We start from the raw sequence: 16,329 nt of genomic DNA on the forward strand, positions 1-16,329 counted from the left end.
TAGTTCGATCAGTGCGTTAGTGGATAAATTTGCTCTGAGTAAGCGTACGGTATCACGGGTTGTTTACGAAGACGTCAGGGTACGCGTTCTAAGCCATAACAGACATACAAGTTATATCTAAGGACAATAAAATCAAGAGACTTAATTGGTTTTGCTTGCTACTTAGTTCTGTCAAAGATGAATTAGCAGCACATCATTTTAGATCTTTCTCTGAGAAGGAACCTTTTTTTTTCGACGCGAAGTTTCGACTGCAGAAAAGATTGTTGGCGGGCTCATAGTACAAAGAAAGCGCCAATTGTGGGGATCAACAAATGTTCCGCCAAAATTCATACTCTGAGTGGGATATACAGTGAAGGAAGGTTCTACAGCTGTGGGTCGCTGGTGCGTTCAAAGGAACATCATACATTTTCCCACAAGACGGTGCACCGGTTCATAGCAAGCCGATTCATCCCAGGTTGGGTGATTGAGAATACGACCATGCTCTGGGACGGCCAGATAGGACCATCGAACAATTCAAATTTGAAAGGAGGTGGATTGCTGTGCATGTATAGAGCCTTATCAGGCAAGAATTTAAGCACTCTCCATACGAAAATGCCAACTTGCTTACTTGCGCATTTCAAGAAGGCGCTCGTAGAACTGCGAAGGGAACATTTGAAACAAGTCTGTGAACGATTTAGAAGCCGAACTGGAGCTGTAATCGAGCTGAAAAATCGTTGCATCAAATAAACATGGCCGTCAATAATGACACTTTTAGCTCATCTTAAAAAAAAAAACCGCTAAATATCTGTTTTATTTAAATACGGTCCTAGAAATCAAACAAGAGAAAGCGCCCATTTTAGATCCCGTACCCTGTACACATATTGTAAGTTATGTCGTGAGTAGGATAAGCCGTTCCTCTTAACCAATTAAAAGTTTATTTAAAAGAATGACTTTCCAGGACTTGATTCATTGCAAGCTTATCAACACCGAAAAACGTCTCCATCGACCACAACGCTGATTATGCCCAAAACCGTTAGGGTAAACTACACTTGTGCCCAGAAGTGGCTTTCTAAGTCCGGACCGTACAGGAACGCTACTCTGAGATGGCCCATACGCAACGTGCACACTTTGTCACGACTGATCGTTGTGATGGTGAGGTACTGCGATTTCGAGCTAAAGTAGGTGCAGAAAGTACGGACGAAAGACTCGCACCCAGAAACGCTGCAATGCGTTGGGAGACGTTTTTAACGGGAACGGGCTTGGGTCGCGGATCCGCAAAAAGGTAACCAGGTTTGAGGTTTACAAGAGCGGGATTTCGGGAGGCAGATACAATACGCTTTACATAAGTGTCTGCACCGAAATGCTCCTTTAAGAAGGTAAGCTCATAACCTTATGGGCCTGCTGCTAACACCGAACACAGAAGAAGTTTCGTTTTTATTTTTATGTTTGACTGTTCTTTTCGTTCGTCTGTTCTGTTGTTGTAGTGCTTCTTCGAACGTTTCGAAAATGTGGTCATTGGCAAAGCGTCCTGTTTCACATAATGGACGTGACGGACAATCTCGGATGAAACAGCATTGACTACATTTACAGCTATTTCGTCACTTATGGACAATGCTCTGGCAAACTGCTCTGTGTGGGATGAACACGGATTGGTCTAACTACGTAGTGGGACCGCAATCTGTTGCCTCGAGTGATTCTTCCACCAGCAAGACTCTGGGCAAGACGCCGTTTATACTGCTATTGGCTGAAGAACTACCAGGGTATAGGAACTCAGGAGGTTGATGTCGTCTATGTATGATAAGATAAAATGTAAGTAATATCATTTTAGTTTGTTCTGGGTGTCATTACGCGTTCAGCAAAAGAACTGCAAGCGACCTTAGGCACCTAAATGAGCTTGTCTTCTCTTAAAATCAAAATTTTTAAAACTTTACCCCTATAATTGTCTTGTTAGCAGTAACACCGATTACGCCTCTTTGTGCGATGGTACAGCGCATCGAGTAGCGGCAGTTGAAGCTTCTTACTGCTCACGAAACCGACTAAAGAAATGGCTTATAGCACCAACTATACAGTGGTAGATTAGCCTCGACGGAGCGAATAGTGGTGAAAACATGTAACCCGAAGGCTCTAACAAAGTTAATAACGTTGAACAAGCGACATTGGACAGCCTTCTCAGTAAGTAGGAACTGTGCAAAAGATGTGGCTGACAGCAACCAGGGCCTGGACCTGGATCGCACCACTGGATTAGGAAGTGACCTGCTGCAACGACCGCCATAGATCTGGTCGTTAGTTCGAGGGAACATGTTTATAGTCACTCATAAAAGTGTCCCGTACTGGCGTCCTTGTCTAGCAGCATACCACTTGTTACCTTAATAGGACACTGTATTCGTTCATGGAAGGAAAAGAGTTCTCGGCCGGTCCAACGGTACCCAATGTAGCTTAACTCTAGCTCGGTGGTTATGGGATGTGTGCTAAGTGTCCCTTTGTGCAATTGATTTTAGCGAATATTGGTGTTGTAAAAGAACGATTCTGAAAAAATTTGTATTTATTTCAAGATTTAAAACAGATGCTTGTGTATCTGCTCGGTGTGCGGTGTTCATCCAAGATGTAGGTGCACGTATGCAGATTATTGTTGACGAGCGACTGAGTCTAGCAGGATAAGTTAAATTTCGTAGGGTACTGCCTTTGCAATGCTCGGAGACAGTAGGAGATGTACAACTCGAAAGAGTTGTTTGTTATATAGATGATTAGTATTAGCTGCAAGTTCGTAATTCGAACAGATTTTTCTATACTTTATAGAACTCCGAAACGGCGTTTATTGCCGATACCTTCTTTGCCGCTACATTGACCTTCTCCAACGTACTCCTTGAAGTATGCTATACGCATATGAATCAAGTTTTTTTACTTGCTGTTTTGAAACGTATTTATCTTAGAATTGCATGTATATAAAGGTTTTGAGCTAGTCTCTCGTGTTTTCGTCTTACTGCACTGTTACTGCTTGTAACATTTAAAGCAATTATTTAGAGACTGAATTTAGCTTTGAAGTTACGAAAGCGAAATCACGAAAGATGTATCATTTACAAGTTCTTTGATATTTTAGATGTTGTAACAGTCGGTCTATGTAATGGGCTCGCATAGTCGTTGCCGTTCCATATTTCCGGACAGCTTCCCTATTATCCAAAATTCTTTTTGTGGAAATAGCAAAAGATTGTTCCAAAGAGTCTGTCAAACTTTAAACCTTTTTATTACCTTTAGTCGTAATTTTAAGGAAGTACCATGCATAGCTTAGTACCTGTTTCCTTGAAACAACATCCCTTCTTTTATAATAACAATAATATTTTGGATCTCTCATCCTTCCCACCCGATATAACATCATGCTTATTTCCATGAACCACCTATCACCCATTAGTATTATCGGCGCCTATAACGTGGACCTAATAGAAAGCGGATAATGGTCGTTGTCCGCATCGTAACTTGTATAAGCTATGACGCTGCCTAAGCGCTCTTTGAACCAGCTTATTTCTCTCGTACTTTCTCGTAAGTTTTTCCCTGCTGATTTTAGCAGCAACTTATAGGTAGGTGCCGAAGGTCTTCAAGCTTCGTCCGGGCTCGACGGCCAATGGAAAGCTAGCAGAGCAAGAATTTAGATGATAGCTAACGTCGTGTGCTCGGGTATAATATCGAAATGCTGGAGATATGGGACGGTTTCAGTTAGAGACAGTGGATTTTTTTCTGCGGCGTCAAGCGGCGTTCAGTGTATAAGAGTTGCTGTTAGGGTGCCTTTCATCCTGCCCTTCTGGAAGCCCCGTTAACGTTGTGGGCCTACCCATGGCAACGCAGCCTTTCTAACCATCTGGTCCCCCAAATGCGAACCAATGTATGCTCTATCTAGCCGCAAAAGCAATAGGAAAAAGCAGAAAAGCCGAGCTCAGTTTTGAACGCATCGATGAAAATATAAGAAACGGTTGCGGGCGCCCCCTTAGATCGTTTAGCTTACTAACAGATGTTTCCTCAGGCGAGACCTCGCCAAACTTCTAAGCAACTTCTCCTGTTTTTCCCCTGAAAAGCTGAGCCATCCCAAGTGAAAGTCCTTGCGACTAAGGTCTCTTAATATTGCTACCCTAGATACGCTTCCACTACCTGACGGTTCGAACAGACATTACTATGTAGTTAGGTTGCCAAACGAATCTCCTTGAGGCGCAAAGGTCTAGCAGCGCAGCCGGTATTGCAGGAGAAAACGAAAACGCGCTTAGAATTTGATGTCTGTATCCGTTTCGCCTCAAATAAAAAGTATAAAAAAATTGCTGACAGAAAAAAAGTCGTTCGCGACGTCGCTTTGAAGCCATCGGAGGCTTCAATGCGGTTGATAGATATTCGCTTGAAACGTCGGCGAGTTCCAGTCACGTTTTTAGTCTACTGTATTTTCCCTCGGCGTTACGCTAAATGAAAATCATATCATAATTATCATAAATGGTATGGAATATATCGTATGGTACAAATGCCAGTCATTTTGACATCAAGCGCCAGAAGCCAAACTTACGCACTGATCTGATTTTTCACTACGAGGGTGTATGAAATGCACGCATTCAACCATTAGATAAAGTAAGTTGTTGATAAGAACATTGAGGCCGATATTTACATATTAAGCTGTTATGAGCGAATATAGCAGACTTGGAAATTAAATAGTTTTGACTGACGGGCTAGAGTGACGATCTTCTAAGATGCATCAAAGATACGCTCCCTTTGTTTTACTGTGGATATTTTTTGCCATTCGCACTTGCACATGTGATGTTTGTACTTATGGCTTCTTTAAGTGAACGAACGGTGAGATGTGTTTGCGCAGAAGTCGTCCTTTTCAGGAGATGGGAAGCCCTTTAATCGGGAAAACGAGTGAATCAACGTTGAATATTCTTTCGCTCGGGGCATGTCAATGGGGTATGGTGTTGTCATCAAGTAACCGACTGCGTGCTTTTGATTGCCGTGCCAGTAATCTATGAGCAGCCTCTTAAGTTAATTTGAAATAGCAGGCTGCATTCATTGTTTCATTTTCGGTTAGTATCTCCTTGTGCAAATGCTCCTGATGCTCTTTCCAAATACAGACGTCACCTTTCTTTCTGACGTACCCCACAATGTCGCCGGGCTTGACAAACGTGACATTATTTCGCTCTGGTTTCTCTTCCGCTAATGAGAAAGATTGTATGCTCCAACCGTGGCGACCATATGCTCAAACGGATTCTTTAGTTGATTAAGGTTCCGAAAATTGAATGTGTAACACAACACACATATTTACAAATGGTCTAAGTTCAATTTACGAGAGGCCTATTTTTTCCAGCTCCGTATCTTCAGTATTAGGGTTATAATTTCACATTAAATCGTGTGTATAAATTTCCACTTTTGGGCGAAAAAGCCCTTAGACATAGAGCTATGCTTTCGTGAAAAGCCTCCTCGATTGTGACAATATGTTCTTGTCCTTCAAGTCCTAACATCTGGTCATTTCTTCGTTGGTCTTCAGCATACCAATCCCCATTCTTGAAGCGTTCGCTCTATTCGCATGCTGAGGCCTCCTTGCCAAATATCTTCACTAATCTTCGGCAACGCTGTGGCTCCCGGAAAACGTTAACCTAATCACTGAGTATTAATTTTCGAGACTAAAAAATATTCTTCTTTCTAAACTATTATCTCCTAGGATTTTTCTGCTGTTTTCCGTAGGGAAACTCGAACAGTGTCTTACAACATTCTATAACACTAAAGTGTTTACCAGTTTAATGTTGTCTGATTGCGGCGCGTAAAATGTTTAAGTTATTTAATTTCAAAGCTCGCCGAATTTGCTTTTAGTGGCCTAATACATACTCTTTTTGTTAAATAAAATGTGTTAGTATTATTATTATTATGCTCTCACTGTCACTGCTGAGTGTTGTAAAAGCTATCCGTTGCGGTAAAGCTTTAATTTAATAAATTAAAAATGAAGCTTGCTGTATGCATCCTTTGTGGTTCTTCATCATGTGGAAGTGCGCACCCTTTAACCGGGTGTATTAATTACCTTTTCACTATAAACTAAAAAAGCGCAAACAGAAATGTGTTGTATAGATCGTATAGACCTGATATTCGCGAATATCAAAAAAAAAAAAAGATAATAATTCTTTGTAATAAGCAAGCTATTTCTACACATTAGTTTTCTTTAAAAAAAAAAAAAAAAGTTTCAAGACTACGGGCGTTCTTCGTGGCAGGAAAACAATTCCCAAAATATACACAGTAACAGTAATTTTTTTCATAAGGTGTGTCCACAAAGATTGTGTCACTGTGTACCGCTTTCCATGAGTATTTGCAGGACGTTTGTTCGTCCGATTACCACAACTCAGTACGACCTCACATCGTACTAGGCCGTCTGGTAAAAAGTCGATCTTCCACCTATTCTCAACAGAGCCCCTCGCGATGGCAGAAAAAGAGAATCGTAAACACTGTCGTACTTTTCGTCTGCAATAAGCCACAGGCATCTCATGAAATACACCCTTTCCGTGAACATATAGTGTACTGCTTACTTCACATACGATATGTTACTAACATTAAAAATGTTACTCGTATTTTCTAATCATTAAAACCTTTATTTCGATAGATACGAATTGATAGACATTCGTTTATGTTTACAGAGATGAATTTCGTGAAAATAATACTCGAGCTAGATTTGTGATAATGGAAAACAGTTTTCAAATATTTTTTCAAAGAATCACAGAGTGCCTTCGAGTAGCCAAAAAAAAACGAGTCATTTTTTTAAAGTATTCAGTGCCAAAATAACGGACCAAAAAGCATACGGAACCATATAAACATTGGAAGAATATATAACTCCGCGCATCCCTAAAGTTTCCTTAATCATATTCCGTCATTGTTGAATTTGAAAAAGGAATCTTTATCGGCAAAAAACTCTGCGGCTCATTAAGTCATTTAATTGTCGCCCGTGGTCGCAATGAGCTAAGGACTAATTGCCTCTAATAAATTAATCGTTAGATTCTCATTGAATTTCGAGTTCAAATAGATCAAGCAGATTGTGGCGGCCAACTGCATAGCCGCCATTGTGCACCAAGAAAATTTACAATGGTATCGAAAATGTCGGCACGCGTACGCGCGGCTTGAGCCGATAACATTTGTAGTATTTGAAATTTATCAGTTAGATGTGTAAAAGGAACTAAGTCTCCTCCCTACGTGCCAGTTGCAATCGCATGCTATATTACTTCAATAGCTTCGTTGAAAACATGAGCGTTTCCAAACGCTCATTCGTAGATACGTTTGTGTGTGTATATACGTGTCTGTACGTTTAGTTTTGAATTCGTTCCGATATTTATAAAGGAATTTTTAACATTCCTAATATTATATGAGACGAAGCTAGTCTCATCAGCTATAAAAAGTGTCCTTTTGCAAAATACCTCCTTTCTATGTAGCCTATCTCTAACGATAAGAGAAGTCTCTCAAATGAAAATTGTACAATTGATGCTTTTTTTTATTAGTAATAGAACTTGCACGTAAATACCCCCTTTGCATGACGTATATGTCTGCAGTTAAAAGAGCCCTAAATGTTTCCTCAGCCATTCTTCATCGCTGCCCATATTTGTTTTGCGGTGTTTTGTAACATGTTCGAAAACATTAGCGTCCTCTGTGTCTATTCACTATCGCGCATATGGTCTGTGTATTATATCTATTTATCTTTTAAATTACAAGATAAGCTAAGAAGAACGTAAATCATTTCTAAACGAAAGCTTCAATAGTCTCCAGGGTTTCTGTTCCCCGCGAAATTTGAATTCCCGCCAGCTTAAATCTGGCCAGCTTGAAATCGCTCGCTTCATATGGGCTGCGTAAACAAAGAAATATCCCGTATCGTTTTAGCAGAAATATCCAGTATCGTTGAGCATGATGCACGTTTTTTTGCTTCTATGCAAATGACGCTCATTTGGTAATTTTTTACTGGCGGTAACAAACCTGTCTCATCAGTAACTCCATCTGGCGGCAACGAAGAAGTGGCAATCATGGCAAAGATATCGACAAGCAGACGTCACTGCTAATGGCGACCGGCTTCTGTAGTCTGTGTTGCGGTGCAGTGGTGAAACGGAACAGTGTAAGCAACATCAAAGAACGAGCTATCCCGGTGTGATCGGTTAGTTATCGTTTGTTCTGTCTGCGACCCACTGAACTTTTGACACTGCCATGATATCGCCGTGCTCTCACAAGAAACGAATACCGTTGACCTGGTTAACAACGTTGGCTGATCCACAGTGCACAGAATGTACGATACTCAAGGCGCGGACCAGCCCATCGAGTCGTCGCAATCAAAGAAGCTTTTCAGTTTTGCCATTTCAAACGGCACCATCAACAACGCCACTTTTACCAGATGAGTTGATATCACCGCCAATTAATCTATCTCGAAAACACAGTGACTATGACGACGAAACGATCCTAATTCTGGCCGCGGGTTTGAGTTCGCACGATGTTAATAGCGCGATAAGAAGTATCCGTTTGTTGCATATAATGGTCACAGCCGTTCTGCTTAAAAATCAACAGTCCAGAACCAAGAGGCCTGGAGCATTTTTCTGGAGCTTGATCAACTGCGACGTAATGGGAAAACTCATCCATCTTGTAGTACACCAGGGAGATCACACTAATAGGGTTGCACAACTTATGGCAGCGTCGCTATTCGACCTGATTGGGGTAAATGTGTCGGAATTGATCGAAGATGATACTCACACCCGTTCATTGTTCAGTCGTTTGCTTAAATCGGACTTGGACACAGCAATATTAGCCGTAAGAGTGCTATTTAAGCTGCGTTATAGCTATCCTACCGATGACTGGAACTTGAAAAAGCTCACGTCCTTAATGGCGTTGCGCAATTACCAGCGACCGTCGAGCGTCGCAGCAGGACGAAATAACGGGCATCCGCAGTTTAGACGACTCATCCAATTTGTCCATTTAGCGGGGCATTCCGATGACCTTTTCGATGGTGCGGATATGGCTTGCGAGTTCAATTCGAGAAAGGTCAGGGAAAAGATCCTTTACAGTAGCGAAATCTTTAATTGTCTTAGACAGTTGCTTTTAAAGAATGACTTAAGCGATCAACTTCAAATGCAAGTGGTCCTGCTGCTTGACTCTGACTGTGAAGAAACCATAGCGACGGCTTGCGACCTGGGAATTGTGAGTCTTCTGAAGAACTTGGCACTAAATGACAAAATAGGGTTCTGTGCGTATGCAGTACTCAGACGATACTTCAGATACTGCAAATCGATCAATGTCTCGTATTTTGAAGAACTGGGGCTGTTAGATTGGTTTTTTTAGAAAGCAAGCTACTATGTTGACGTGGGTGTCAAGAAGAGCAGAAGAAGAATGAGCTGTGATCGCATTCTATAATAGATAATGCATTGTTGTATTGCTTGTGCGTGCTTGCAAAGCTCAGCTAGACAAGGAATTTCGACAAAGATGATCAACTAGTCATATTCATTTGAAGGAGGAAGCCTACAGCATCTGTGACAAGAAAGAAACGAAGAAAACGTCTTGGAGTAAAAAATGATAGTGAAACAACATTGTACAGTGGCTTACCGTACCTGACGAGGCCTTAACACAGGGCAAGAAAACCCTGCATCTGCAAGGCAGCATTTGGAAGTCTCCTGACAAGAAAGGCGTACAAACCTCCATTTAAAATAATTGCCTTTTTGGAGCTACTTTGAAACAGAAAATTACTTACACCTACGACACGTCAAAATCCCACTGTATTAGGCAATAAGAAGTTCCAGCGAATCTCTTCCCTAGCACAGTTTTCATTCGTAAACTGTTGCATTTAATGTTGTTCGACCGGATGGATTTTCGTCGGAGTGGACGGGTGACCCGATTTTAACATGATAATACCTGCAACTAAGAAATTCCCAATTTTACTATATATAACAGTTGAAAATGAAGCATATATTTCGGCTTTTACATCCGGAGCTGCGTTAGCCCAGTTTTATTAAACGATTCAACGTAACTTAAAATCTGTTCTAGTTGAGTGTCCAACTCAATGACCCATCTCGGCCATTACGACATATTAGTTCGTCAGACAGATGTACCCATATATTATAGACCCCTAATCGTACTGTGTGCTACACGCCCACTGCGGCTTTATTTTCAAATGACGAGTCCCTGCGGACAAACATTTTTAGGTAGGAGAAGTATTGCTCGACGCTCTCCCAGTTAAAAAGGGACACATTGGAATCAATAGAAAGTCGTACTTTTCACAATTGGTGTTGGTCATATCTTTACGTGTCGACCTCACGTAAGGATCAACAACAGCAGAATAGAAATAGTCATCAGTTCCTCTATGGTTGAGATCTAGAATAAAGGATAATATTGCTGATTTCCTCCGCTTTTCATTTTTTTTTTATAAATCAAATATTATATATATTGAGCTGTATGCCATATGCTGCCGTGGCTTTGACGAGAGTGTCGAGTTTAAAATGCATTTTGATGACACAAAACACAATTCGTTTGTCAATGTGTCAATGTACATAATTAAACTTTGTCACCCGTTCACGCAATGGGTTGTGGTGATCCCAATAAAACCATATGATCTTTAGCGGACGAGTTCATATTAAAACGGATTTTTTTACGGTTGAGTTGCTTGTTTGTAGGCGGATACAGTGCTGCGGAATAAAGGTAGCCTATTATCGAATATAACAGCAGAAATAGTAGCTAGATGACTGGTTAGGAAAGGGTAGTTGAAGATCTGAAGGGATCTCAATAAACGGAAGCAGGAGCGAACGGCTGAGATATAAAAACGCTTAACCGCTGGTCGCTTCTTCAAACAGTATTGTGTTACTACGATTCAATAGTAAGAACAGTGAAACGAAAGTTTTTTCCAGGCAAAAGCTCTTATCTAGGCAAAGAGCAGGATTTTCACATCCGGAAATTCAATTTTTCCAAGTTGAAAATGAATGTCTCATTGCTCTATAACTAACATTGTGTAGTTGTTTTACAGAGACTGCTGCTTCGTAAGTTTGCGCAGGTAGCACATGTTTGCTACAGATACTGATAATCCGAATTCTCTAACTGTACATGTTCTCTAAGGTGCGAAGCCTCGATCATCTCCAGATTAATGTACGTAAGGGAAGCTGGTAAAAATCTTTTGTAACGTTGAGAGAGAGAAACAGTGGTTCCGACAATTGATGCCAATTAAACAAGCTGAATGGACTTCGTATTTGTCCTGTTAATGCTAACGAAATTGTGTTTACGGTCATTGTTAGCTGCTTCGTATGCTGATATATTTTCAGATAGATTATCAACTCCTTCAGAACTGGCGTGACTGGGTTTTCGAAGTTCTATAATTGCCACAACACAATGTAGTTGCTGCGCAAGCCAAAAATCGTTTTTTTTTTCTTTCCTCTGAAATCATTTCAGTAAAATTACTAATCTATCTGACTCAATTCGGATACATTTCGGGTTGAGTTTTTGTCATTCGTACTACTTATAAGACAAGCAGCTCGCTATGGACTGCGTTCGTAATGTCCTTCACATTATGTTCCAGTGGATCTGTTTAGTATCCTGTTCATAAATTAGTGTCTTTGTTTATGTCACGATCAGCGCATATTCTTTCAATATAATTGTATACTAAAATAATCATTTTGAACTTAACGTCCGGTATTTAGGTTATTGGGTACTATATCAATCGATGTAACTATATATTAACAGTTGTGAATTAGAAACGTATACAATCGTCCCTTTGAAAGGCCTTGAAATATCGACATTTGATCGAAAATTTCGATTGTTTGTGTAAAGCTCTTTAGAGCGTAAAGGGAGCCTTGTATGAATTAAATTATTTCTATAAATTTCGCTTAAAAGTAACTTATCGATCAACGTTACATTGATTCGACGCATACGGGTTCTGTAAGATGTAACCGCTTTGTTCATAGTTTTCTTCATTCGCAGCGATCTCAACGGGCCATCCATTAAATCGTTCGTGCTGTAGAGCCGCTACTCCTTTATAGAATGCATTATTTATCGCAGATAAATGCTACTGTTTGCGCTACCTTGATATCAATGACGCCGTAATAAGTTCATATATCTAATCGCTATAAGTTGTGTCCGTGTATAATGGTCGCTGGTAAAAAAAATTCTCATCTTGATCGTATCCCATGATTCCTTAAAGAGCCACCATTTCATAGAGGTGGCCAAAATGGTGTATTACGTGATATACGATACATTACTCCTACGTCATAATTATATCGTAAGTACAAGTTACAATGTCACTGACGCCTCGTTTCATTGCCTGTGGGAATAGCCTGTTCGATTTCTAGATTAAATCAAAAGTTGAAATCGATATTCGTATTTTCAAGTTCTTTTCCGTGCAGAACTTATGCAGTCGCCGTCGTTCAGTGTTGTCTAATATGCAGTTCTAGTTCATGCTAACTATACCAAGATCTATAATAATGTTTATAGTAAAGGTGTAAAACAACTGCTTTGTTTTTCTTCGCTGCAACCATCCAAGGTAAACATCGAAGTACGTACGACGGTATTGTTCTAACATCTTCAATAAGCGAGCTGTTAATTATATCGTATTACAGCATCTGATTTCAAAGTTGCGTATTGAAATTCTGTAAAATCAGGTGATAGCTTTTGCGTTACTTGTCGAAGAGTTCCATCACATTGTCATATGCTGAGCCATGGCATTCTCTTCATTTGCGAAGGTACCATAGAAAATAGAGGACGGTTGGCCATGCAAAGACCATGTATCAGCTTCGATTGAATGAAAAGTCGATCTAATGCACCATTTAACCCTTGGCCGACGATGTTCATCGCAGGCGGGGACGCAACGAGCGCGGACGCATAGGCTCCTACGTGCAATCGATACGCATTACGAACTACGTAACAACGACCCTAATACACCAGTAACAAAACAAGTAAATCGACTGTGTGACCATTTGTGTGAATAGTCATAGTAAAAAAAAAAAAAAGAAAAAGTCGCACACTCATTAGAACACTTGGTCATGGATTTCCTCACGTCGGTGCTAATGTGATTGCTCTATTGATGTGCATTGCGTGCTTATCTATAACCTTTAACATCAGCGAGAAGGCACAGAAGCGCGTTTCGTTTCGTCCTGGTTTAATCTCGACATTCAGTCTGCCTCAAAACGGACACTAAGGACATTCTCAATGGTCCGATACTCGTTCACAAGTGTATGTCTATAGGGCCTTTAGCTGCTTCTTTTTGCCACCGTAAGCGAGGCATTTGTTCTACTTTGCAAAGAAAACAACGTTACCTATGCCCACAATGGACCCATTAGACGACCTCAACATTCATAGATTCATCTTAAATTTTGCCTCTGATGTCGTCCATGATCTCGACCGCTGTTCGGACCCGGATAGAAGACTGGATGAAGTGATTAAGAAAGCGAAGCAGCTAAATATTATCTTAAATAAAAAACTATCGGAAAACAAAAAGGCCGAATTCGAATCTGATCCTTCGTTCTTGTGGCTTCTACTTAGATCGAACGTCATGAAAGCACTGGTACATCTGGCGTTCCAAACCGATTGTCCAGACGTTCAGACTATAGCGGCGTCAGCCTTTGACAAAATTGGACAGCATCTGTGGGACTTTTTAGAAGACGAATCAATGCCATCGTTCTGTGTTTGTTTACTTTCGTCAGGAAACGTCCCCTTGGTTACGGCAGCTGTGCAGGCATGGTGTACGCTAAACTTTAGGTTTTGTTGGGATAGCAATCACGCTTATATGCAAATTCCAGCTCGGGACATAAAAAAAAAGGTGTCTGACAGATACCGTCTTGTAACGCTAGTGGAAAGTTCACCAAAGCTACGTGACCTCAAGTTCGGGATTGGATTAACTTGTCGCTGTTATACATACAAGCTAAGGGAAAAACTGGTTTTCAATAGCGCTGTGTTGTCCAGTTTCAAACAACTGTTGCTAGATGGTAACTTCGATTTCAGTTTAAAAAGCCTAGTGATGACCCTTTTCAAGTCGGAAGACGACGAAGAAATCGAAGCTGTCATCAAGGCAGGTTTAATTCCAATCTTCGTTAGTCTTCTGAAGAATGGAAACAATGGAAACCAGATTGAGGCTCGTGAAATTCTCCTGAACTACTTCGAGTGCGGGACAAACAGGCAAGTGGTATCGCTGATTCAAACTGGCGTGCTTGATACTCTTCTCGACAACTTAGCCCAATTGCCAATGCAGGCTGCCAAAGCGAATTTCAATGAGATAAATCGAGTTGTGTCAATTGAGTTTTCTGTCAGAATGATATGGGAACGGATTATCGATATGGCAGTTGATTGGACTTCATGTGATAGAGCTCAGATAATGGAAATTAGCGCTCTAGTGCAGACAGCCTTAGAGAAATGCTGGGTTATATCAGAACAAATAATGCAAGATACCCAACAGAGATCTTGTCTGATGCCGGCCACTTTTGCCGATACTGACAAAAGCCAATTGTTGACTGCTACAAATAGGACGATTTTGCCAACTTCTGAAATTCCATATAGGAGATCAACTGCTAAAGCATACCAAGATGTAGATCAACATACAAGGAGTACGGAAAGAAGATGTGTCATTGACGTCCTGAAATCCATCCTAGATAAGATTACCAACACAGTTCGCAAAAAAAGAAACTGTACTTCTCCACCTAGAGCGGGTAAATGCGGTACCTATATAGGTTCCAATTTTGATGAGTTTGACGAAAAGCCAGTAGATCGAGTGCCTTTTATATCCAGTAAAAACTAGTATTTTCATAGTCTCGTTAAATGATGGGCTTGGCATACATATCCGAATGCTGTGAAATGCTTCAATGGCATTGATATTTAATGGATCAGGTCATTCAATCAGGTTGCAGTGCCATCGATGGCGACGTGCCGCTTCTCTTAGGACAGATATCGAAGGAACACAATTTACATACCAACAAGATTATGTGCTGTACATGAACGTTGTCCATCAAAATTTTGGAGCCGCTTTTAAGCACGTAACATTGCTTTTTATGGCCTTTGCTCTAGGGTACAAACTTATATACGAAAATAAGTAAATAGGTTTTTCACTATGCTACACAAAACAAGCTATAGAGACGCTATAGATAAACTCCTTTTTTTTAACATGTAAGTCAAGATAATGATTCTTAATAGAATATTTAATGTATGACATAGTACGATGCGCTATCTGTTGTTTTCATTTATAATAAACATTTTAATAGCGATTGGATTCGATCCTAGTTAGTCTTTATTTAATAATAGGACGGCGATAAATGCCTGGGTTATTGTCGTCACAGTAACAAATGCAGACAACAATGTTAAATTATGCCGTAATTTAAAAATATGCTTATACTCGAATTGATACAACGAAGATTGCCCCTAGCATCATACGAAATCTGCCTAGATTACCCTAAAGGCAGGGTAAGGTATCGAGTCAGTTGAGCACATTGCTACGATACCCAGCAGCCAGTAAAAAATACGAAATATCAAGTCCGCACGAAAATGATTAGTTTTGATAAGTTTGCCGGTAGTACGCATATTCGGTCGGTGAATTGGGCCAAGCCTGAAACAGAACACAATGCCACGTTTTTAAGGCTCTTCGAATAGACCAGTTCGGGGCATGTATCGCACTGGATGCTCCCTGAATCACGCACGGAGTATGCGCAAGAAACGGAATCTATAATAACGGCTGTAGCTGTTGAAACGCTCTGCAAATATGGAGCGATTATGTGTGTAAAGCCGGTACGTCGAACATACACATGGTCGCATGGCAACGGCAGTCATCTACTCGTCGGCTTACGACAGCTGTTTTTAGTCCAGTAAACGAATAACAGTAATAATAATGACTCACTTTCTTTCTTAATTTTTAATGATCATTTGTTCATATCACACGTTAGTCACGCATATTTCAATTGTGGATACGCCACAAATAGGTGTGACCTAGATGGATTAAGACGCATACCACTTTGGTTTCAAGCACACTATAAGACAGAGCTTCGACGACAGGGGATATAAAGACAAAGATCCGAGACGATTGCTTCAGCTGATCAGTGCGCAGGTGGAAATATGGCGATGCCTGGCTTATTCCCCCTCGTAGAGCGTCGTAAATGTCGTGCGTGTTCCATGAATAGCTTCCTACTCCGTTATATCGTTTACATCTTTCACAATGTCAAAGCCTAAGTCAGATATCTGATAGATTCAGGGTGTGGCGTCTGCGTAATGCCAAATACAGTATAGATCTTAGCCAGCGTCAATATTATTTTTAATTCTTTTTTTTTTTTTCTTCTGTCGATGTGTGTACTTGCACACGTGCACTATCTTACGCAAGAGCTGCTTTTATAGAATTAGGTATATACGGAAAACATATCTATGGCT

Source organism: Varroa destructor, unplaced genomic scaffold (assembly GCF_002443255.2).
Source record: "Varroa destructor unplaced genomic scaffold, Vdes_3.0 BEIS01000004.1, whole genome shotgun sequence".
Taxonomy (NCBI): Eukaryota; Metazoa; Arthropoda; class Arachnida; order Mesostigmata; family Varroidae; genus Varroa; species Varroa destructor.